This window comes from Carettochelys insculpta, chromosome 3 (assembly GCF_033958435.1).
Source record: "Carettochelys insculpta isolate YL-2023 chromosome 3, ASM3395843v1, whole genome shotgun sequence".
NCBI lineage: Eukaryota > Metazoa > Chordata > Testudines > Carettochelyidae > Carettochelys > Carettochelys insculpta.
This window is the reverse complement of record NC_134139.1, coordinates 2,767,305-2,789,907: the sequence shown is the minus strand read 5'-3', so window position 1 is coordinate 2,789,907 and position 22,603 is coordinate 2,767,305. Positions and strand designations below refer to the sequence as shown.

General features: G+C 51.2%; 1 long non-coding RNA gene across 1 annotated transcript in view; it reads left to right on the top strand.

The window, feature by feature from the left end:
* The first annotated feature begins 21,057 nt into the window (after positions 1 to 21,057).
* The window catches only part of LOC142010156 (uncharacterized), an 87,609-nt gene continuing 86,063 nt past the window's right edge, over positions 21,058 to 22,603 (top strand). The window contains exon 1 of the long non-coding RNA XR_012644706.1: positions 21,058 to 21,092. This is a non-coding gene — a long non-coding RNA (uncharacterized LOC142010156). The remainder of the gene's footprint in view (positions 21,093 to 22,603) is intronic.

Below are 22,603 nucleotides of genomic sequence, written 5' to 3'. Positions count from 1 at the left end.
AGCTTGAATCAATCCTCAGCTCCAGAATTTCTTGGCATTGCTTTGTTAATGCACCTGCAAAAGATATATTTATCCATTTGGCTCCATTACATGTAAATAGCCTACATCATGTCAAGGCTACAGAAACTTCTCAAGAGCAATAGAAAAGGGAACAAAGAGAGAACTACTGTTAGCTAAAGTGACGAACATGCGGTTTGCGCTGGAAGAAGTGGAAATGACAGGTGACTTCCAAAGGAACCCTTTGATATATGTACCCATTCTCCTTTTTCTTGAGGTTGGGCTTTTCTTCCCTCCTCTGAAAGGAGAAACATTTCTGTGTCACAAGGGCAGTGCACGTCTATAGTGGAAAACTATGGACACCAGAGCTGCGTCTACACGTGCACGCTACTTCGAAGTAGCGGCACCAACTTCGACGTTAGGCGGCGAGACATCGAAGTCGCTAACCTCATGAGGAGATAGGAATAGCGCCCTACTTCGACGTTGAACGTCGAAGTAGGGACCGTGTAGACGATCCGCGTCCCGCAATGTCAAAATTGCTGGGTCCACCATGGCGGCCATCAGCTGGGGGGTTGAGAGATGCTCTCTCTCCAGCCCCTGCGGGGCTGTATGGTCACCGTGGGCAGCAGCCCTTAGCCCAGGGCTTCTGGCTGCTTCTGCGGCAGCTGGGGATCTATGCTGCAGGCACAGGGTCTGCAACCAGTTGTCAGCTCTGTGTATCTTGTGTTGTTTAGTGCAACTGTGTCTGGGAGGGGACCTTTAAGAGAGCGGCTGGCTGTTGAGTCCGCCCTGTGACCCTGTCTGCAGCTGTGCCTGGCATCCCTATTTCGATGTGTGCTACTTTGACGTGTAGACGTTCCCTCGCTGCGCCTATTTCGATGTTGGGCTGAGCAACGTCGAAGTTGAACATTGACGTTGCTGGCCCTGGAGGACGTGTAGACGTTATTCATCGAAATAGACTATTTCGATGTTGGCTGCACGTGTAGACGTAGCCCAGGAGAACTAATGGGATGTTGCTAAGAAGTGCATCTGCAGTAATTGAAAGTAGATGTATCTGTAGTCCACGCTGGACAAAACATGCAAAAAATTTTCTTTGTAAACCCTTTTTAAAGCCTTGGGAGAAATATGTTGTTAAGGACTCTCTCTCTGAACCTGCTTCTAAGGTTGTGTTTGTTCCCAATACAGTACGTATCTGAATCACCCAAGAAAGACATTTAGAAAAAGACATCTGCATCTGACAAAGTGGGTCTTGGCTCATGAAAGCTTAAAGTCCAAAAATTCTTCATCTCTAAGGCGTCACTGGACTTTTCGTTGTTGTTGTGGTTACAGACTAACATGGTGACGCCTCTGATGCTTACCGGGAAAAAAACAGGGAAAATCAGACTTGTCATTCCTGAGGTTTGTAAGGTAAACATCAAGCAGGCTATCTATAAAGAACATGTCAAAAATAAGCCTTTAAGGGCAAGACCCTAACACACATCCCCTTTTCAGGTCACTTTTAAAATTCAGACCTGTTGTCCTTACTCAAGCAAACAATCCCTGGACAACTACATTTGACACATTTTATCTGTTTAGCTAGCGCAGTGGTTCTCAGCCGAACTAGTGCAGACCCCCCAATCACACCCACCCCGAAACCATTTGCAGACCCCCATCAAAGCCAATTCTAGCTACTATTTACATTTCATTCAATGGAAAAGGAAACCTGAATAATACTTTTGTCACACAAAAGCACCACAAGATAAGATTTTCAGACAGTGATTAATAACACTATCGGAAGGTACTTCATTTAAAAATAATTGATTGTAACTTTGCAATTTATCTCAAACTTATTTTCCATGATCATTGTTATTCATCTTTTGTTTTTCACAGACCCCTTGCAATACCCTTGTAGACACCCCCCCCCGTGACCTGCGGACCCCCAGGTTGGGAATCACTGAGTTAAACTTGGATGCAAATGACTTCATGTGGTTGGGTGCCCAGGCAAGGTGCTGGACAAACATTTAAAGAGATGATGAGATTCTATGCTACATGGGCTGCAGAAAATGCAAAGAGAAGGGTGACTGGCCCACGAGTGTAAAAAATCAGTGCAGTGATTGAAGGATAATTGGCACCTCTGTAAGACAAAGCCCCCAGTAGTGGGACTGTCCCTATAAAATCCAGACAGCTGGCCAGCCCATGCAAAGGGAAGTGGAAAATGCGGCTTTAAGCCACCGTGTTCCCTAGCCTACTTCACAGTAGCCAAAAAGCTGCCGGTGGGGCTGCCTCGCAACCAGAAGCAATACAGAATCTGTGCGGTGTTATAATTGAGGGATTATGCAGCTGCACTTTCAGAAATCTTTCTAGGGCCAGCTGGCCCCACAGATAGCTCCACCTTCAGCAAGCAGCAGTTAGAACGCAGGCGGCTCAGGCTGACCCTGACCGTGACAGCATCACTGGGGTTAGATTTCCCCAAGTGGGTCCCATCTCAACCCTTTTCTCTGCTGCAGTCGGCCTCAGCCTCTTTCTGTTGACAAGAGGCACATATGTCATTTTTCCAGCGTTTAAAAACTGTTCAACTATAGCGAGTGTGGCCAATGCAAACAAAATCCCATTCCTCTTTTGCGTCCCTGGGGGTGCTCTTAGAAAGGTACCAAGGCATAGGTGCAGCTCACGGGCCGGTGCCAAAGCTGGCTCTGTGTTATTACTGATCCCTTGTCAGTGCTCTGGTGCCATGGAGAACTTGGCCCTCTTTTGTGGCTTTTTGCCCTGGTCTCAGCTGAATTCAGTATCCTTAGGAATCAGGCACATTTTATAATTCAGAGGTAAATACATGCACTCACCAATTTCTCTTAGAGAGAGGCTTGTTTCCCAGGGTCTGTCTATAGCACTGGACGGGCTGGGCTACTGGCCCTAGCATGAACCATGCTAGCTCAGATTAAAATAGCAATGAAGACCCTGCAGCATGAACCCAGCACCAACTAGCAAATACTCACCCCGGGGTCCTCATGGGCTTTACAGCCCACATTGCTGCATTGTCACTGTGATTTTCATCTCCTCCCCGCTTTTCAATGGCCAGCAGTGCAAGCACGCACCAGGAAATGCAGCTGAGATCTGCCAAAAGCTATTTTTATCTTCCCTCGTTTCTTCAGTTGTGACCAAAGCCAACACGTGTCAGGAAATGCAGCTGAGATCTGCCAATAGCTCCCTCCAGACCATGCCCTAGAGAGGAAAATCCCCTTTGGCTCCTCTGCGGGGGCCTGGGAAGAAAATTCTTTCCGGTGATGGGCCCTTACATCGGTGCTCCCTAGGTTAGTATTGGAACACAGCTGGCTCCCTTGTGCCTGGAGAGGTGAGTGCCAACTGCTCCAGAGAGCAGATGAGCAAATAATAAAGGGTGAAGAAAAAATAATATTCCCCGCCATTTGCAATGATGCATTTGATGAGCAGTGGATGTGGTGGGTGTAATTCTGCCACCTTTAGCCATGGGCAGACCCTTTCTCTCCACACATCCCCATTAGTGTCAGTGTGATTGGTCTCAATTATGAGAGAGCTGATCCCACAGGAGTATTTCTTACATCAGCCTTCACATGAGGGTAGCACTGTGCAGAAAAGGGACTATTGCTCTTGGGAATGACGGACCCAGGAAGGGCCTGATATGGCACCACTGAAGTCAACATGAGCTCTGTTGCTGAGCTCAGCACAGGAGTCAACCTTCACGTAACTTCTCTCCCACTTTAAAAAGTCTCCGCTTCTGTAGTCGCAACCCTGCAGCAAATTCACAATAGAGGTATCCATTGCCACTGACACTCCCAGCTGAACGAGCCAAAAGAATGGAAGAGATAAGAGCATGAACGTATTCCTACAGCTCTCGGAAAGAAAAATAAGTGAGTATTACAATTCTTGAGTGCTATAGGCCCTTGCGTACAGGCTCAGAGGCAGGAGATTGCAGCATCTGGTCACGACTGCTTTAAAAAGCGATTGTGTGAATTGCCAGCCAGTGCACACAATACTCTTGAACATAGTCTGTACCTTGGGTTTTCCTATTTATTTAAAACATATTTTTAGGGAGAATTGGAAAGCACTGTTTTAGAATTTAGCTTGCAGCTCGAGTCTTATCTTTGTGACATGAATCCTCTTCACTCCTGTTGTATTAATTGCACCTTCTCTCAATGGGGGCATATCAAATATGGAATATCAGAAAATATGGTAAAAAAATAGAAAACACTACTTTGTAGTGGTCCATGAGTTTGCTAATTTTCTCAGTCAACATTTCTCCTCAGTCCTAGCAAAAGTGAAATAATTGTCATTGTTCTTCTTTGCGAAGAACTTATTTGCCGGATAATTGACAGATTGCATTAGATTTTTATGGCTAATAATTCCCTCGCTTTAATGGGAGCTGGGGCAAACACAGATATTTTTTCCACAGAATCATTTGTCCTTGAAAAATATAAAGTCAGCAACTTTTATTCCCTTTTGCGCCTGACATTTAATAGGGTTTGTTTTCAATGGCAAAAGATACAACTTTAGTATTTAGGCAGTAGTGTATGAGAGGTACTGAGGGAGCCAAAGGCAATAAAAACAGCATAACCACAATTAAATGTCAGTTGATCAGCTTGTAGGAAATAGTCCCCTATTTCCCTCCCCTCGTTCTGCTTTTAAAAAGAGAGTTGTGATTTAGCAGGGAGCCTAAGCAGCGAATGCTGCTATATGCTGCCCAGCTTGCAGCAATGTGTTATTGGTTATTCAGGAGAACACGGGATATGAAATGTGAGCTTGTCTTTTTCCAGAGCTTCAGACCATTACCGAGCGACTGTCGTAGAGTGCAGCTTGTACGCTTGTGGCAGGATGGATCTCGTTATGCTCTAGGGGGGCAATCAGCACCACTAGACTACAGCAACCAATTAGCAGGGAGGCACCCAAGCCCAGTTTGCAGACTGCACGTTTTTCACCTGGTTGTTCCCCTTTTCCCCCTCTGTGATCAAAAAGCCCTAGTGTTGAGGGTCACCGAGTTGTTCAGGAAGCCATAATATTTTCCTGTAATTAGCTCTCCTGACTCCATGGCTGTATCGGATTACAGACAACACCTGGGGAACTTTTGGCCTGGATAATAGTAATAATAATAATAACAATCATGAAATGAATGTAACATCCACCCAGCTGAAAGCAAATCCAGCTATTGGGCTACTAATCTGATGGCCACAGTAATACCACAGCTGGAGCTCCACAGGGATGTGTGACACGGGGAGCAGGCAGGGTGCCGGGTGTCTGACGTCACTGGGGCATGGCGGGGGACAGAATGGAGCTAACTCCTCAGTACAACCTGCTGCTTCCCTGCAACCCTGGCCAACCCCTGACTGCACACTGGGGCAGCGAGCGTGAGCCAGGGCTCGCAGCGCCTTAGTGAGGCTGCTGTTTTCTGCTGGTAGCCTGAGCAGAGAGGTTGCACGCCTCTCCCCGCTGCCAGCCGCAGCATCAGCACGCCTTGAGGTCAGGCCCCCGTGCGACTGAAAAATTGACCTAAGGTACACAATTCCAGCAACAACGGCATAGCTGGAGTCACCGTGTCGAAGGTCAATTTTTCCGGCTGTCCTCACAGAGGGAGGTCAATGGGAGGAACTCTCCCGTCAACCTCCCTTACTCCTGGGGACAACGAGCAGAACCAGGGCAGCCTGTCGAGCCCCGATGGTGCGATTTGGTGTGTTCCCCCACTAGGTGCGCTAAATCAAACCTTGGAAATAGACCCCGAAGGAGATGATCTTCTGGCAAGTGTAGACGTACGCTTGGTGACCGCGGCCTGCTCTCTTTCCTGAGAGAAGCTTGACTTTAGTCCCTTTGGAAATGATGGATGATGGCAGCCAGCTTTGCTCTGAGCTGACCCAGTTTTGTCTGCACAGGCTGCAGAGAAGGAGTGGCCATCCTGGCCCTTTGACCGTACTGGGAGAGGGAGGCTATACAAATCCTGAAATTATGATAAACTTAACTCTCAGCTCACCCCAGACTCAATGCAACACTGGGGCAGCTGAGGTGCGTGGGGGCAGCTTTCATTCCACCTGACTTCCACCATGGAAGTCCAGCTCCTGAAACGGCCAAAGGCCCAACTGATCAGGAACAATTCCAGCCCTGTATTCCCCAAGCCCTACTAACATGCTTGTGATTTCTGATGTTGTCTGGAATGTGGCATTAGAAACAGACAAGGAGTTTTGGTGTAGGATGACCAGAGAGCAAACATGGAAAACTAGGACGGGGGTCAGAAGTAAAAGGTGCTTATAGAAGACAAGGTCCTGAATATCGGGAGTGTCCCTATAACATTTCCCTAGTGCCTGGACATTTGATTGGGACCTTTCATTAGAGTAAATGTGCGCAAAGCTTTTTAAAATAACTTTGTTAAGAGGGGGAGTGAAATAAATATTAAGATTTATTTAAAAATAGATGGTAAATTAAGTTCCAAGACCCAAGAGAAGCGCAGATGTTCTAAACCTAAAATGACAGCATTTCAAGAGCTCTGTGAAAATCCAGGACTCAGGAAAATCTTTCAATTGGTTCACTGGGATTCATCCTCCTCTTGATCCAAGCTTGGCAGCAGAACCTGGGCAATTGCTTGTCTCAGACACAAGCTTTCTGGAGGAAGCAGGGACCTTGATTTTGAACTGGCCTAGTGACAGTGTGATACTCCCAGGATAAAAATTGCTTGAAGCAGTTCACAACTGGGCACCTCGGGGGAAGCAACATAGGAAGTGGCACCGGAATTGGGCTCTGGCTCCCAGAGACAAGGGCCACGTCTACATGGGCAGCTGCTGCTGACGGGCGTGTGTCTTGGCAGAGCTTACCCGATACCACCTCTGTCGACAGATCGCATCTGTACACAACAGTGAGTGGCTCTGTCGACGGAGGGCATCCGTGACTAACGCTCCCTGCCAGTGCTGAGGCTCCCCGACCTCTTGGAGGGAAAGCTCCTTCCATTGTGAGAGACCTGCTCTTTCCATCCACTCCCAGCCTCACTGACTGCTCCCGCTTCCGGACCCCTAAACCCCTGACGCCACATCCACCCGAACCCCACACCTTCCTCTCTCCCACTCCACACCCACCCGAACCCCACACCTTCCTCTCTCCCACTCCACACCCACCCGAACCCCACACCTTCCTCTCTCCCACTCCACACCCACCCGGACCCCACACCTTCCTCTCTCCCACTCCACACCCACCCGAACCCCACACCTTCCCCTCTCCCACTCCACACCCACCCGAACCCCACACCTTCCCCTCTCCCACTCCACACCCACCCGGACCCCACACCTTCCTCTCTCCCACTCCACACCCACCCGAACCCCACACCTTCCTCTCTCCCACTCCACACCCACCCGGACCCCACACCTTCCCCTCTCCCACTCCACACCCACCCGGACCCCACACCTTCCCCTCTCCCACTCCACACCCACCCGGACCCCACACCTTCCTCTCTCCCACTCCACACCCACCCGGACCCCACACCTTCCTCTCTCCCACTCCACACCCACCCGGACCCCACACCTTCCCCTCTCCCACTCCACACCCACCCGAACCCCACACCTTCCTCTCTCCCACTCCACACCCACCCGAACCCCACACCTTCCTCTCTCCCACTCCACACCCACCCGGACCCCACACCTTCCCCTCTCCCACTCCACACCCACCCGGACCCCACACCTTCCCCTCTCCCACTCCACACCCACCCGGACCCCACACCTTCCCCTCTCCCACTCCACACCCACCCGGACCCCACACCTTCCTCTCTCCCACTCCACACCCACCCGAACCCCACACCTTCCTCTCTCCCACTCCACACCCACCCGAACCCCACACCTTCCTCTCTCCCACTCCACACCCACCCGGACCCCACACCTTCCTCTCTCCCACTCCACACCCACCCGAACCCCACACCTTCCCCTCTCCCACACCACACCCACCCGAACCCCACACCTTCCTCTCTCCCACTCCACACCCACCCGGACCCCACACCTTCCTCTCTCCCACTCCACACCCACCCGGACCCCACACCTTCCCCTCTCCCACTCCACACCCACCCGGACCCCACACCTTCCCCTCTCCCACTCCACACCCACCCGAACCCCACACCTTCCCCTCTCCCACTCCACACCCACCCGAACCCCACACCTTCCCCTCTCCCACTCCACACCCACCCGGACCCCACACCTTCCCCTCTCCCACTCCACACCCACCCGGACCCCACACCTTCCCCTCTCCCACTCCACACCCACCCGGACCCCACACCTTCCTCTCTCCCACTCCACACCCACCCGAACCCCACACCTTCCCCTCTCCCACTCCACGCCCACCTGAACCTCACACCTTCCCCTTTTCCCACCCACACCTTCCCTTTACCCAATACCTTCCCCTTAGAACCCACACCGGCCCTGGCCTAACACGTTCCTCTTTTCCCCGACCCCCACCCTTCCCACCTGTGACCATTGCAGAGCAGCCCCCTGCTATGCCTGGGATCGCAGACCAGCTCCTGCTGGCCCCGCCACTGACCACCTTTGGTCTCTAAGACCGCATCTGGGGAAAGAGCCCCGAGAGACAGCCTGCAGTGCAGAACCTGTTGGCATAGTGCCTGAGCTGCACTCACCCCTCGGGTGCCCAGGCAGACCTGGCAGCACGCCACCGGCTCCAGTTGGTGGGACCAGCTGGTCATGGGACAATGGGGTGATCAGCAGTGGACACAGAATGTCAGGATGTGCAAGGACATGTTCGTGGAACCGTGGAACTGGCTTGTCCCTACCCTATGAGAGCACGATACCAGCCATCCCCGACAGCTACCACTCCATGGGTCACCAATTTGACATCAGGAGGTCCACCGTCAGGGCTGTCGTGATGCAGATAAGGAAACCATCCAGCCGGAGGCCGTGCACCTTGAGTGGGGGGACAGGGACACAGGGGGATGGGAGGAGCAGGGACAGGGAAAGGAGGAACGGGAGGGGGATGCGGGAGGCAGGACGGGGGGCTGAGAGATAAGGGGCTTGCTGTAGCCCTGGGGTTCTATTCCCCCCCGGCCCTCATGGGTGTGTCTGGTCTCCCCCCACTCTGCAGGTGGTGCGAGCCATCACCACCATCCTGTTGTGGTGGCTGGTGTGGATCAGCGGTGTGGGTGCCCTCATCACCGGCTTTGTAGTAGTAGTAGCATCCTTCAGTCTACGTAGACTATGGATCGTGCCCTTCGTAGTTCCATTTGGCATCCTCATTTGCAGCGTCGGCTGTGACTGTGAAGACACACACGAGAGTGACAGTCCTTGCTGCATCTGTTGCAGATGTGGTGGGTGTCTGGCAGGTCCTTGCTGTGCTTTCTGTGGGCTCGCTTCTCCTTTGCTAGCTGTCTGATCCTCAACTCACCCTTCTGAAGGCCCTTGTATAGTTCCTGCCTCCATCTGCTGCGATCGTCTACCAGCTCCTCCCAGCTGTGTGGCTTGATGTCTACCTCCCTGAGGTCTCTCTTGCAAACATCTTTGTAGCGCAGCTGGGGGCGTCCGGGAGGTCTTTTGCCAGAGGCTAGCTCGCCATACAGGATGTCTTTTGGGATCCTTCCATCATTCATCCTGTGGACGTGGCCAAGCTAGCGGAGCCGCTGCTGCCTGAGGAGGGTGTGCATAGTTGGGATTCCAGCTTGCTCAAGGATGATAGCGTTGGACACTCTGTCCTTCCATGATATTCCAAGGACGCGCCTGAGGCAGCGCAAGTGGAAGACGTTCAGCCTCTTTTCCTGGTGGGCATACAGGGTCCAAGTCTCACTGCCATAAAGGAGGGTGCTGAGGATGCAGGCTCTGTAGACTTGCATTTTGGTGTGAGTCTACAGCTTGTTGTTATTCCACACTCTCTCGCTGAGTCTGGACAGAGTTGTGGCTGCTTTACCAATCCTCCTATTTAGCTTAGTCTCCAAGGACAGGGTGTCAGTGATGGTGGACCCAAGGTAAACAAACTTGTGGACGACCTCTAACGAATAGTTGTCAGTGCTGATTGATGGAGAATCAGCAACATCCTGAGCAAGTACATTTGTCTTCTTTAGGCTGATGGAGAGCCCGAAGTCCTTGCATGCTTTGGAGAACTGATCTAGCAGTTTCTGAAGCTGGTTTTCTGTGTGTGACACTACAGCAGTGTCATCTGCGAACAGCATATCTCTGATGAGACTTCCCGCACCTTAGATTTAGCTTTCAGCCTTGCAAGATTAACAGTTTCCCGTCAGATCTTGTGTGCAAAAAGATGCCCTCTGTTGAAGATCCAAAGGCATGCTTCAGGAGGAGTGCGAAGAAGATCCCGAACAACGTTGGAGCAAGGACGCATCCTTGTTTGACGCCGCTCCTGATGCTGAAAGCATCCGATAATGTGCCATCGTATTGGACGGTTCCTCTCATGTCTTCATGGAACGACTGGATCATCTTGAGTAACCGTGGAGGACAGCCTATCTTGTGGAGCAGTTTGAACAGTCCATCCCTGCTGACCAAGTCGAAGGCCTTGGTCAGGTTGATGAAGGCTATGTAGAGTGGCTTCCTCTGCTCCCTGCATTTCTCATGCAGCTGCCTCAGAGAGAAGACCATGTCGACAGTAGATCTCTCTGCACGGAATCCACACTGTGATTCAGGATACACCCTCTCAGCAATCTTCTGGAGTCTGCCAAGGATGACGCGAGCGAACAGTTTACCAGTGATGCTTAGGAGGGAGATTCCACGGTAGTTGTTGCAGTCGCTTCTGTCTCATTTGTTGTTATACAAGGTTATGATGTTAGCGTCGCGCATGTCCTGTGGAACCTCTCCCTCTCTCCAGCACAGGCACAGTAGCTCATGTAGGGGTTCCAGGAGGGTGTCCGTGGCACACTTGATCACCTCTGATGGTATACCATCCTGGCCCGGGGCCTTGCCTACTGCAATGTTGTCGATGGCTTTCTTCAGTTCATCCACAGTTGGTTCCTGGTCCAGTTCGTCCATTACTGGTAGGAGTTCGACGGCATCGAGGGCTGAATCAACCACAATGTTCTCGTGTGAGTACAGCTCGGAGTAGTGCTTGACCCAGCGCTCCATCTGTTTTGGCTTTGTCAGTGATGACATCACCAGATTTGGATTTCAGAGGTACCATCTTGTTCTGGGTGGGTCCTAATGCCTTCTTGATGTTCTCGTACATTCCCCTGAGGTTACCAAAGTCAGCACTGGTCTGGATGCTGCTGCATAGCTCAAGCCAGTAGTTGTTGGCGCAGCGCCTGGCTGTCTGCTGTACTGTTTTTCTGGCTGCTCTGAGCGCTTGCAGGGTATTCTGGCTCGGCGAACATTTGTACTCCAGGAGCGCAGCATGCTTTTTTTTGATGGCTAGAATCATCTTATAGGAGTTAGCTTCAAACCAGTCATTTGTGTTTCTAGATCTTCTTCCAAACACCGACAAGGCCGTGTTGTACATTGTATCCCTCAGATGCTGCCATCTGGATGTCACATTGGCACCCCCAGGGTTGCTGCGCAGATTCTCCTTGAGGGTCACTCTGAACTTTTCAGCTCTCTCTGAGTTAGCCATCTTTCTGGCATCGATGTGGGGACTTCCAGTTGGTTTAGAGCGGTGCAGCTTCTTGGGAATCACCTTGAGTTTGGACCAAACTAACGAGTGATCTATATCGCAGTCAGCACTATGATAGCTGCGTGTCAGAAGGACGTTTCTGAGGTTATCACATCTAGCGATGACCACATCTAGTTGATGCCAGTGTTTCGAGCGTGGGTGTCTCCATGACACTCTGTGCTGTGGCTTGGTTTGGAAAACTGTGTTTGTGATGCACAGATTGTGGTACGTGCAAAGTTTGAGAAGACGCTGACTCTTTTCATTCATTTTTCCCACACCGAAGTGGCCTAAGCAGGAAGGCCATGAGTCACGATCGGCTCCAACTCTCGCATTGAAGTCACCCAGAATGTACAGCTGTTCACGAGCAGGTATTTGCGCTATGGCAGCACTAAGCATGTCATAGAACTTGTCTTTTACTTCCGGCGCGGCGCACAGGGTTGGGGTGTAAGCGCTGATCAGGTGGACAGGACAGGCGTGAGTTTGAAGTATGACCCGAAGGAGTCTTTCTGATCCACCCATGACTAATTCCACCATTTGTAGAAGGGTGTTTCTGATGGCGAAGCCAACACCATGCTTCCTGGGTTCTTCTCGGGCTTTACCCTGCCAGAAAAAGGTGTAGTCCTTTTCCTTTAGAGACCCCGAATCTGCGAGTCGTGTCTCTTGCAGAGCACCAATGTCAATTTGGAGCCTCTTCAGTTCCTCATTGATGACAGCGGTCTTTCGGGTGTCGCTGATATCCTGAAGATCTTCAGTCAGACCTGTGAGCATGGTCCGCACATTCCAGCAAGTAAGCTTAAAACTTTGATGGTTTCCTTTTCTTGTTGATATTCTTATTGGTTTGCCTGGTGCTCTGTTTTCAGTTCACTTGTCAGGTTTGGGAACCTTAAGCCTCACACACCCAGTGAGGCAGGTGAACTGTGGCGGGACAGTACCCTATTGGCTGGGGGCTGCCCAGCTTGAGGTGGGTGGTGACTGTCCAGTGAGATGCAACGATCTCTCCCACTGTCGAAGGCAACACCTGGCGCTCGTTCTCTACGCCGGCTTTGACTGCATTGGCTTTCCCAGCTGCCTTGGGGTGCTGGATGGGACCCACATCCCCATCCGGGCCTCAGAGCACAGTGCCGGATGATACATAAACAGGAAGGGCTACCACTCCACGGTCCTGCAGGCCTGGGTGGACCACTGAGGACACTTCCTGGATGTTTACGTCGGGTGGTCAGGCAGGAGCCACGTCACCAGGGTGTTCCGCACCTCCAGCCTGTTCTGGAGAATGGAGGCAGGCACCTGCATCCCTGCCAGGAGCTGGCCATTACGGACATGCACGTGGCCCCTGTGCCTTCTGTGGCTGATGAGGCCATATACTGGGCACCTGGACCCCACCCAGGACCTGTATAATGCCCAGCTGAGCCAGGCATGGAACTCTGTTGAACTTGCCTTCAGACGATTGAAGGGGAGGTACCAGTGCCTCCTGCGTTGGCTGGATGTTGGGGAGCACAACGTCCCCCATGTTGTGGCTGCATGTTGTGCCCTTCACAACCCGGTGGACTGGAAGAGGGAGGACTTCCCCTGGGGTAGGTGCCAGAGGGCGCTTCCCCCAGCCACCAAGCACATGCTGATGGGGTATGTATCTGTGACGCCCTGTGGCAGCACTTTGCCACAGGTCCCCGTAACCCTGCCCAGGCAGGGGTGCCCTGGGCCTGCAGCCTTTTACCCTCCTCACCGCTATCCCCCCCCTTCACCCGAAGCCCACCTCACAAGGAGGGATGCGGGTCTGCTCAATGGAAACGGTTTACTAACGAAAAACCGAATGTGTACATGCAAAATAAATAGAAATTTTTTCCAAACCATGTAAAAAGATAACTGTGTGCAAAAATAACCACGTTTTGAATTACAGACAAAGGTGTTGTGTGTCTGCCTGCCGGGAAGGCGGTTCTGAACTGCAAGGGGACGTTTCTGAACCAGGAGGGGGAAGTTCATAGTTAAGGGAGGAGGTGGACGGCCCCAAGTCATGCTGGTGGCAGGACCCTCTCCCACCTCAGGTCTGGGATTGTCGTCAGGGTGCTGACAGGGTGGGGAGAACAGGGAGGTACGGTGGTGGGGGGCTGCGACGGGCTTGGGCTCAGCAGGCAGGGAGGGTAGGGGGACTCAGGGCTTGGGGGGACTGGGAGAATCAGGTGGTCAACAGGTCCTGGGAGGCAGGTACACCAGCCCTCCCCACTGCCCACCGCAGGGCCTGCAGCAGCAGCTGGTGCACAGGCTCAGGGAGGGCAGGGGCAGGGGCAGAGGCGGGAGGGGCAGGAGGGGGGACATTGGCAGCAGGGGGCCAACAGGGGTCACGGGCTCAGTGCCACAAGCCAGCCAGGCCCCCAGAAGGAGCAGGGCATGGCTGCCCCTGGCCAGCCACGGCTCGGAGAACCACTGCCTCCATTGCTGCCACTCCCCCTCTCTCCAGAGCCGCGGCTGGGTGAACCCCGTCAGCTGGCGGGTGACAGCCAGGAGTGACCATTGCCCCCTCCTCCAGCCAGCGACAGGCCCTCTGCGCGGGGGCATGGCACACTGGTGGCGGGTGCCCTGCCTCTGGGGAGTAGGGCTGGGCTGCCTGGCTGGGCGTGGGGCTGGCGTGGCCCTCAGACAGCGTGGCTGCATGGAGGAAAGGGGGAAGGGTGCATCCTTCCTGCTGCACAGCCCCTGGGCCCAGTCCCCAGCTGCTGGTGAGCTGTGCCCCTTCACCGTGGGGGGATGTGGGATGGGGTGGTCCTGTGTGCGTGCGCTCACACCCTGGCATGTTCGGCCCTGCCGTATGGGGACACTGGAGTGTGATGGGGCCGGACGAGCCGCAGACCCCCCACCCAACACACAGCCCAGCCTGACAGGCTCGTGGCCCAACGGGGAAGGGGCCACAGATGGGTGGCAGTGTCCATGGCGGTGGGTGCTGGGTGGGTCCTGCAGGCATACCCGTGAGCACACCCCATAGTGGGGCGCATGGGGTGTGCCAGTCGCCCTCACACTGGCCCACTCCTAGGTGTGGCAGGGGCTGGTGGCCTCCCCCCGCTCCAGGGGCCTGGTGGTCGTGTGGCCCATTGTGGGGATGTCAGCGGCCAACAGCCAGGCTGCCCGAGGGGTCCGGGTGGGATGCCCAGCCATGTGGCTTCCAGACATGGGCTGTCCCAGCAGGCTGCTCCACCCTGGGTGTACATGCCCCATGGGGGACTCACTGGATGATTCTGGAAACAGGTCCGGGGATGCCTGTGCCGATGGCCTGGCGCTGGAGGGGCCAGAGGAGAGGGCAATTACCAGGGTGCCCTGGCGTGACTCGGGGTTGGAAGGCAGCTCCTCAGCTGGCTCGGGCGAGGATCCGGGCTCCTGTGACAGCACCTCGCCTGGTGGGGCCTCCTCCCCGGCATCAATGGCCTCTCAGCTCCGGGTGCTGGCATCGCCCCCCACCATCAGGGCGAGCGCCTCGCAGTGGGCACAGGTGGGCACCCCTTGCCCGATCGCTGGCCTGCGTGTAGCCCTGGCATGGCCCTTTAATCTTTGCGCACGCCTGTGTGAGGGGGTGAGTGGGGTGGCCGTGCTCGGCCCGGGCAATGTGCCCATAGCTGGTGGCATTCTGCCTCCTGGCACTGGGGTCCAGAACAAGCAGCTCCGTGGCCCAGAGGGCCAGGAAGTCCTTGATCTCAGGGCTGGCCCAAGAGGGGGTCTGCTTTCTCGCTGGCTGTGGGGAATGCTGGGATCCTCACCTAGGTCCTGAGAGGGGCCAAGGTGGTCTTGGACAGGCAGAGGCAGCGTTTTATCCCTCTGGGGAGTGGCCGTTGGGGCAGGGTGTGTCACCTGTGCTGCCTGCAGCCATATCTCCAGCTCCTGGATGGGTCCTCCCAGGCTTCCTGGGCCCTTAAACGTGAGCAGGAGCAAGGCTCAAAGAGCTCAGAGCGGTGGAGAGAGCGCCTGCAGCTGGCCAGCGCCGTGGGGAGAGCCCCTCTGTCGACAGAGCAGGCCCTGGAGGATCTGCGCGGGAACTTGGTTGAGAAAACAGTGTTGACAGTGGCGTCATATCTGATCAGAGAGGGGTATAACGCTGCCAGCTGAATAGCCGGTTTTTGTCGACAAACTCTCGACAGGCGCTTCAGCTGTGTAGCCACTCAGCGAGTTTTGGTGAGAAAAGACCACTTTTGTCGACAGAGGCTGCCCGTGTAGGTGTGGCCCTGAAGCACTGGAACCACAAAACAATTCAGATTTAGGATGCAAACAGTCTCCCCCGCAGGATGACTTACAGAATTGCAGCTTTCAGAATTCAAGGTAACGAATGTTTGAAAATGCAGTTGGGTTGCAAGCCCATAAGAGTTAAAAATCTGAGCTGCTTGTTGCAGTGTCTGGGCAACTTCTCATCCTTAATGTATTTATCCTCTGAATCCTCTTGTAGGAAGGGCTGTATTACAGGCCCCCCGCCCCCGCCGCCGCTTTAACATACTGGGAGCTGACATACTGGGAAACTAATTGATTTACTCAAGGTCACCCAGGAGCAGTGTTGCCTGTAAGCTGAGTGCTTGGGCAGCCACCCAGCAGAGATTCAGGTGCTGCCCAGCTGATTAGCAGAGTGCCCACAGCTGCCCACGGATGGCAGCGTGCCTTTCTATTGGTGGTGCGCATCTGCCCATGCCTGGGTGCACATAACAAAATTTATTCTGCCCCAGGTGGAAAAAAATATAGAGGGAACCCTGCCCAGGAGGTCAGTGGCAGAATATGAATTTGAATCTGAGTCTCAGGAATCCCTCACCCGCATGCCAACTTCTTCAGCAGCCTGCCACGTAAGGAGGTTATTCAATTTTTATTCAGTCCTTATTTTGGTACGCACAGGTCTCACTCTCTGGACTGTTGCTTTGTCGTGGTGAGTGGGCCTGTGTTCTCCTCCTGATTCTCAAGCTCTGGGATAGGGAGCAGATGCCACGAGATTTCAGAGACACACTGATGGTCAGTCTTTTCAAGAAGGGAGACAAGTCAGACTGTGGAAACTATTGTGGCATCTCCCTCCTGGCAACAGCCAGAAAAATCTTAGCTCAAACCCTTGCAAACCAATTCCTGCCACTCAGAAGGAATTCTCCCAGAATCCAGTGCAGCTTCCAACCATTCTGAGGAACAGCGGACATGATCTTCACCACCTGGCAACCGCAAGAAAAATGTTGTGAACAAAACCAAGCCTTGTATATGAGTTTCATTGACCTGACCAAAGCATTTGACTCAGTCTTTTGTAGAGCCCTGTGGACTATCCTCTCAAAGATTGGCTCCCCAAAAAATTCATTAGCGTTTTGAGGCTGCTTCAAGACAACATGACTGCCACAGTATTGAGCAACAATGGACCCATTTGATGTCAAACAAGGCCGTGTCATTGCCCCATCACTGTTCTGCATCTTCATTGCCATGACCGTTCATCTCAGTGGTGGCAAGCTTCCAGATGGCGTGAAAATTGTCTATAGAATGAACAGGAAGCTTTTCAGTCTCAGGAGACTGAAGGCTAAAAGCAAGACCTCCTCAACCTTGATCATGGAGCTCCAGTACATGGATGACAACATGGTTGCTGTTCTTTCTCCCACAGCCCTTCAGACCATCTTCAGTGCCTTTGCTGAAGCATATGAAAATCTTGGCCTCACGCTAAACATCAACAAGACCAACGTGCTCCACCAACCTTCACCGAGGGACAATCACATGAACCTTCTGTTGAAGTCAATGCAGAGCTGCTGGAAAAAGGGAAGTACTCCTCATACCTTGGAAGTCATCTTTCTGCTAAAGTCGACATTGATGTGGAAATGCAACATCGCCTGAGCTATGCAAGCTCTGCTTTTGCCTGTCTGAGACAAAGGGTCTTTGAGAACCGGGACATCTATCCTAAGACAAAGCTCCTTGTATACCGTGCGGTGGTTGTTCCAATGCTACTGTACGCATGTGAAACCTGGACAACATAGAAGCATCATTTCAAGGCTCTTGAGCAATATCATCAACGCTGCCTCAGGAGAATCCTAAATATCTCCTGGGAGGATAGATACAGAAATACTAGCAGCGTGGAAGAGTAGAACATGAGCAGCATTGAAGCCAATATAATTCATCAACAACTTAATTGGACGGGCCATGTGGTTGGGATGTCTGATCAGCCCCTCCCAAAACAGATTCTGTTTTCTGAGTTGGAGGAAGAACAGAGGAGTGTTGGAGGCCAGAGGAAGCAATATAAGAACATGTTGAAGGCACACATGAAAAAGTGCAGCATCGGTGTCGACACTTGGAAGAACCTTGCCCAAGACGGTTCCCAGTGGAGAAAGGTAATCCAGGAGGGGGTGGTGCAATTTGAGAGGTCCCACAGCAGTGCAGATGAGGAGAGGTGGAGACAAGAAAAGAGCGTCAAAAACTGCCAGGCACCCTGCAACAGCTACCAACACCTGCCGTTTCTGTGATAAGATGTGTGGGTCCAGAACTGAACTTAGGCGGGTGACATGAAGACATCCTACTCATTGTCGAGTGACCATCAAGAAGGCGCACAACTGCTCAGCTATGCAAGTGGAGAGTGTCTATGCTTTCATAGGTGTAGAAGTAGCCTGCTCCCCCGATTGTAGGCAGGCAGGAGTGAACAGTGGTGAAAGGCAGCTCTGGGTCATGCTTGAGGTGGTAGATAGCAAAGTGGGTCCTTTGTTAGCTTGGACCTTCAAAAATAATTCTGGAACTTTGGAAATGATGTACAAAAGAAGGCTCATTGTTGTGGTTATAAAACTGAAACTCAAACATCAGGCAGCAATATCAGCTCTATCGCACTGCACTTGTGTAGCACTTGCTCATTCTGTTTTCCTACCTAAATACGCCAAAAAAGTGCAACATGGTCAAGTTAAAGTTCCTGAAGGAACATTAACTTGTTCATATTCTTAATGACTTTTGGTGTTAAATTTGCAGTTCTTTTCAATCTAATGTTGCAGCCCTGCTAAGTGGTTATGTGACAGTTATGGGATAGCAAAATCAGTGGCTACAAAACTTAATCCAGAGCAGTGGTTCTCACTCAGGGTACGTGCACTGCTGGGGAACACAGAGGTCTTCCAGGGAGTGTGTCAGCTCATGTAGAGATTTGCTTGGTTTTAAAATAGGCTACATAAAAAGCACCAGTGCCATCAGTGCAAGCTAAAATTTCATACAGACAATGACCTGTTTATACTAGTCTATAAGCTATACACTGAAATGTAAGGATGATACTTACAGTCAAGTTGGTTTATTTTATAATTAGATATTCTATAGCAAAATGAGAAAGTCCACCATTGTTCAGCAGTAGCATCACTGTGACACTTCTATATTGTTATCATAGAATCATAGAATCCTAGGGCTGGAAGGGACCCCAGGAGGTCATCAAGTCCAGCCCCCTGCTTCAAGCAGGATCAACCACCATGAAGTCATCCCAGCCAGGACCTTCTCTAGCTGGGACCTAAAAACCTCAAGGGATGGAGATTCCACCACTTCTCTAGGCAACACATTCCAATGCTTCACCACCCTCCTGGTGAAATAGTTTTTCCTAATATCCAACCTACACCTCTTCCTCTGTAACTTCAGACCATTGCTCCTTGTTCTGCCATCTGTCACCACTGAGAACAGCCTCTCTCCATCCTCTTTAGAGCTCCCCTTCAGGAAGTTGAACGCTGCTATTAAATCACCCCTCAGTCTTCTCTTCTGTAAGCTAAACAAGCCCAAATCCCTCAGCCTATTCTCATAGGTCTTGTGCTCCAGGACCCTAGCCATTTTTGTTGCCCTCCACTGAACCTGCTCTAGCAAATCCACATCCTTTTTATACTGGGGGGCCCAAAACTTGACACAATATTCCAGATGTGGCCTCACCAGTGCCGAATAGAGGGGAACAAACACTTCTCTAGATCTGCTTGAAATGCTCCTCCTAATGCACCCTAGTATGCCGTTAGCCTTCTTGGCTACAAGGGCACACTGTTTACTCATATCCAGCCTTTCATCCACCATAACCCCTAGGTCCCTTTCTATCATACTGCTGCTGAGCCAGTCGGTCCCCAGCCTATAACAATTTTCTTCCACCTCAGGTGCGGGACTCTACACTTCTCCTTGTTGAACCACATCAGATTTCTTTTGGCCCAGTCCTCCAATTTATCCAGGTCACTCTGGATTCTCTCTCTACCCTCCAACGTATCTACCTCTCCCCCTAGTTTTGTGTCATCCGCAAACTTGCTGAGGGTGCAATCCAGTCCCTCATCCAGGTCATTAATAAAGATATTGAATAACACCGGCCCCAGAACCGAGACTTGGGGCACTCCACTTGAAAATGACCGCCATCCACATATTGAGTCATTGACCATTTTCTTTCCTTCATCATTCAGACACTGCTTTACCCAACTTTGATTCTTCAGTTCTGGCCAATTCCAAAGTTCCCTGGGATTCCAAGGATGGAGTTGATTCCTCTGGCCCCACCTTCTCCTGCCTGGGAGGAGCCCACATGATATAGCCAACTATTGGACTCTTGCATCATATGTAACTCAGAAGTGCCCTTTTCACAGCACTTCCCCAGAGCAACTATTATAGTCTGTTTTCACGTTAACAAAATCTTCGGCGTTTCAGTTCATTATTGGTAACAGGCCAGACTTGTGGCTGTGTCCAGTTTATTAGCTAGCTGCTTACAGCTTCCTGCATTTTTGTCCTGGTCCAGGTGTAGTTTAGAAGAGTCTAGTGGCTGATCTAATCTGTGCTACTCACCATGGCCAGAGGAACCATATGCCATCTGCGAACTGCCAGAGCTTTCTGCACGCAGGCCATTTCCCCTGCGTGCCCCTCCCTCCTGTCTGGCACACCCTGGGTGCCATGTAGGAACCATCCAAAGGCTCCAGCATCAGCTAAGGGCACTGTATGCTGTGGGTGTCCCCCACTGGGGAACTGCAGGAGGCTTCCTCTCTTTGTGTTGCCTGAGGAGTGCAAAGGGAGTGGTGGGGGTTCGGAATCTAGCCCAGTGCTCTGGAAGGCACAGTTGCCACCTGGGGATTCGCCCATTTCAGACAGGTTTTTCAGATCCTTCATGTTAGCAGCCTGGAATCTACACTGTGTGTCTATTACCCCACTTAAGGCACTGGGACTTTTGCCTTTTGGTGTAAGTGGAAGCATGATTGGGCCATAAACCCCTATAAAGGGAATATTTCTCCATGCAACTTTCTGTGCAGGCCCGAGAGTTCATTAGGAATTGGAGGAGCCAAGATTGTATTTGGTGTTTAACCCATTTTTCCATCTTTTTTTTTAAGCATGGGACCTTCAGGCCCCAAAGTTGAGTCCAAGTTTGTGGTTTTCAATCGCAGAGGCACTTTCTGCTGGGAACAGATTTGTGCCTTTGGCTGCTCCCATGGAAGCAATAGTGACTATCCAGCGTGGGAAAATATCCTTTCCCTGTCTTTTCTGGCAGGGGAATGACATGGCCATATAAATTCCCAAGACAAGGGGCAGTTTTCCCAGCTGTGTTTTACTCGGTAATAATGGCAGTGTGAGCTACAACAATGAGAATAAAGGTAAGCAATGGATCGGTTTATTGTTACTCAGCATTAGATGGTTTCGGGCTTGCTTTGGTGTTTGTATTTACTGTGCAATAAAGGCCTGAATAACAAGGATAATTAACCACGTGCAACTTGTTATGTATAAATAAAAATGGTAGAACCTGAGGGTGGGGAGAGGAGAGGAATTTATTATACTTGTTCATAAAATAAATGTTCAGTGTGATCATGCCACTGGATGGAATAAAGTCATTTTTGGAGATATAGCCCAGAGATTTCACTGTAATGACGACTGGGATCCTAAAGAACTTTGTGGTACGGGGTTTGGAGCAGCATCCAGAATAAATACAAACATCCACAAGAAAGAGTACTGGGTTTCCTACACCGGCACAAAACAATCCTCAGCCAGTGCATATGATGAAAGCAAATCACACAACAAAGACTTTGCAGTTGGTGGGGTGATTTACTTTATTTTTCTTTCAAACTGAAGCTGGGTGGACAAGAATGTCATGGAAGAGACTTGTGAGAAATTGTACTTTACTGGACAGAAACTTTGAGCCTGTTCCTGAAACTTGTACATACTCATCAAGCTCAAAGCAGGAGGGAAAGACCTATTTAAAAAACTTTTGCATATGTTATTCCTGCTCCCAAAACCGTGCCAGGCTTTCGTAAAACCCCTGAATCTGCTATAGGTAAAAATAATAACTAGGTCAATCAAACTCCATTTTATTTAGTGCAGTATCAAAACCTTTTAGATAAGCTGCTTGGCTATTTATTCAAAATACTGGTTACCATATAAGATGTTTTAGATACCTTGGTAGCTGGATAAAAAGAAGGTCCTCTTGTCAACACATACACCACTTCTCAGTCTATTCAGGGAATTTAGCAAGTATCAGACATGTTCTATGGCTCATTTTACCACCTAAGTACCAATACTTTTGCATTTCTCATTCATTTGAAAAGAAAGTTTAAAAAATAGCTAAAGCTTTAAGCCGTTTTAACCATTTTTATTTAAAATAAACCTCTGTGTCTTGTGCATGATACCGTTTGACAAAAATAGCACATCAGTGCAGAGCAGGTAGGGGGTCACAGCCATGTTCCCCATAGGCTGAGCACTTAGGCAGCTGCCTGCGAGGAATTCAAATGCCACCTTGCTGAGTGGCAGAGCACTGACAGCCGGCAGCATGTTCCACGGCTGCTGCACCTCTGCACATGCCTACGTGCACAGAACACAATTTGTTTTGTGCAGGGGTAGAAAAAATTCGAGGGAGAGCTGCTCACAGCAACGACATACAGCAGAAATTGGTGTATATTTCTGCTTTGTGGGCCCCTACGAGGCCCTCGCTACCTTTCCATTAAAGTAAGCTGTCCAGTGGTAACCTTCTGGAGGTATGGATATTCATAGTAATTTTGCAGTTTACCGTTGCTTCTGAGAAATTAGAGTAATGGGCTAAATTAGAGTGGAAACAGGAAGTGGAACTCCAGGATGAAGCCAGCTGTAGATGTCTTGAATAACAAAGCATATGTTC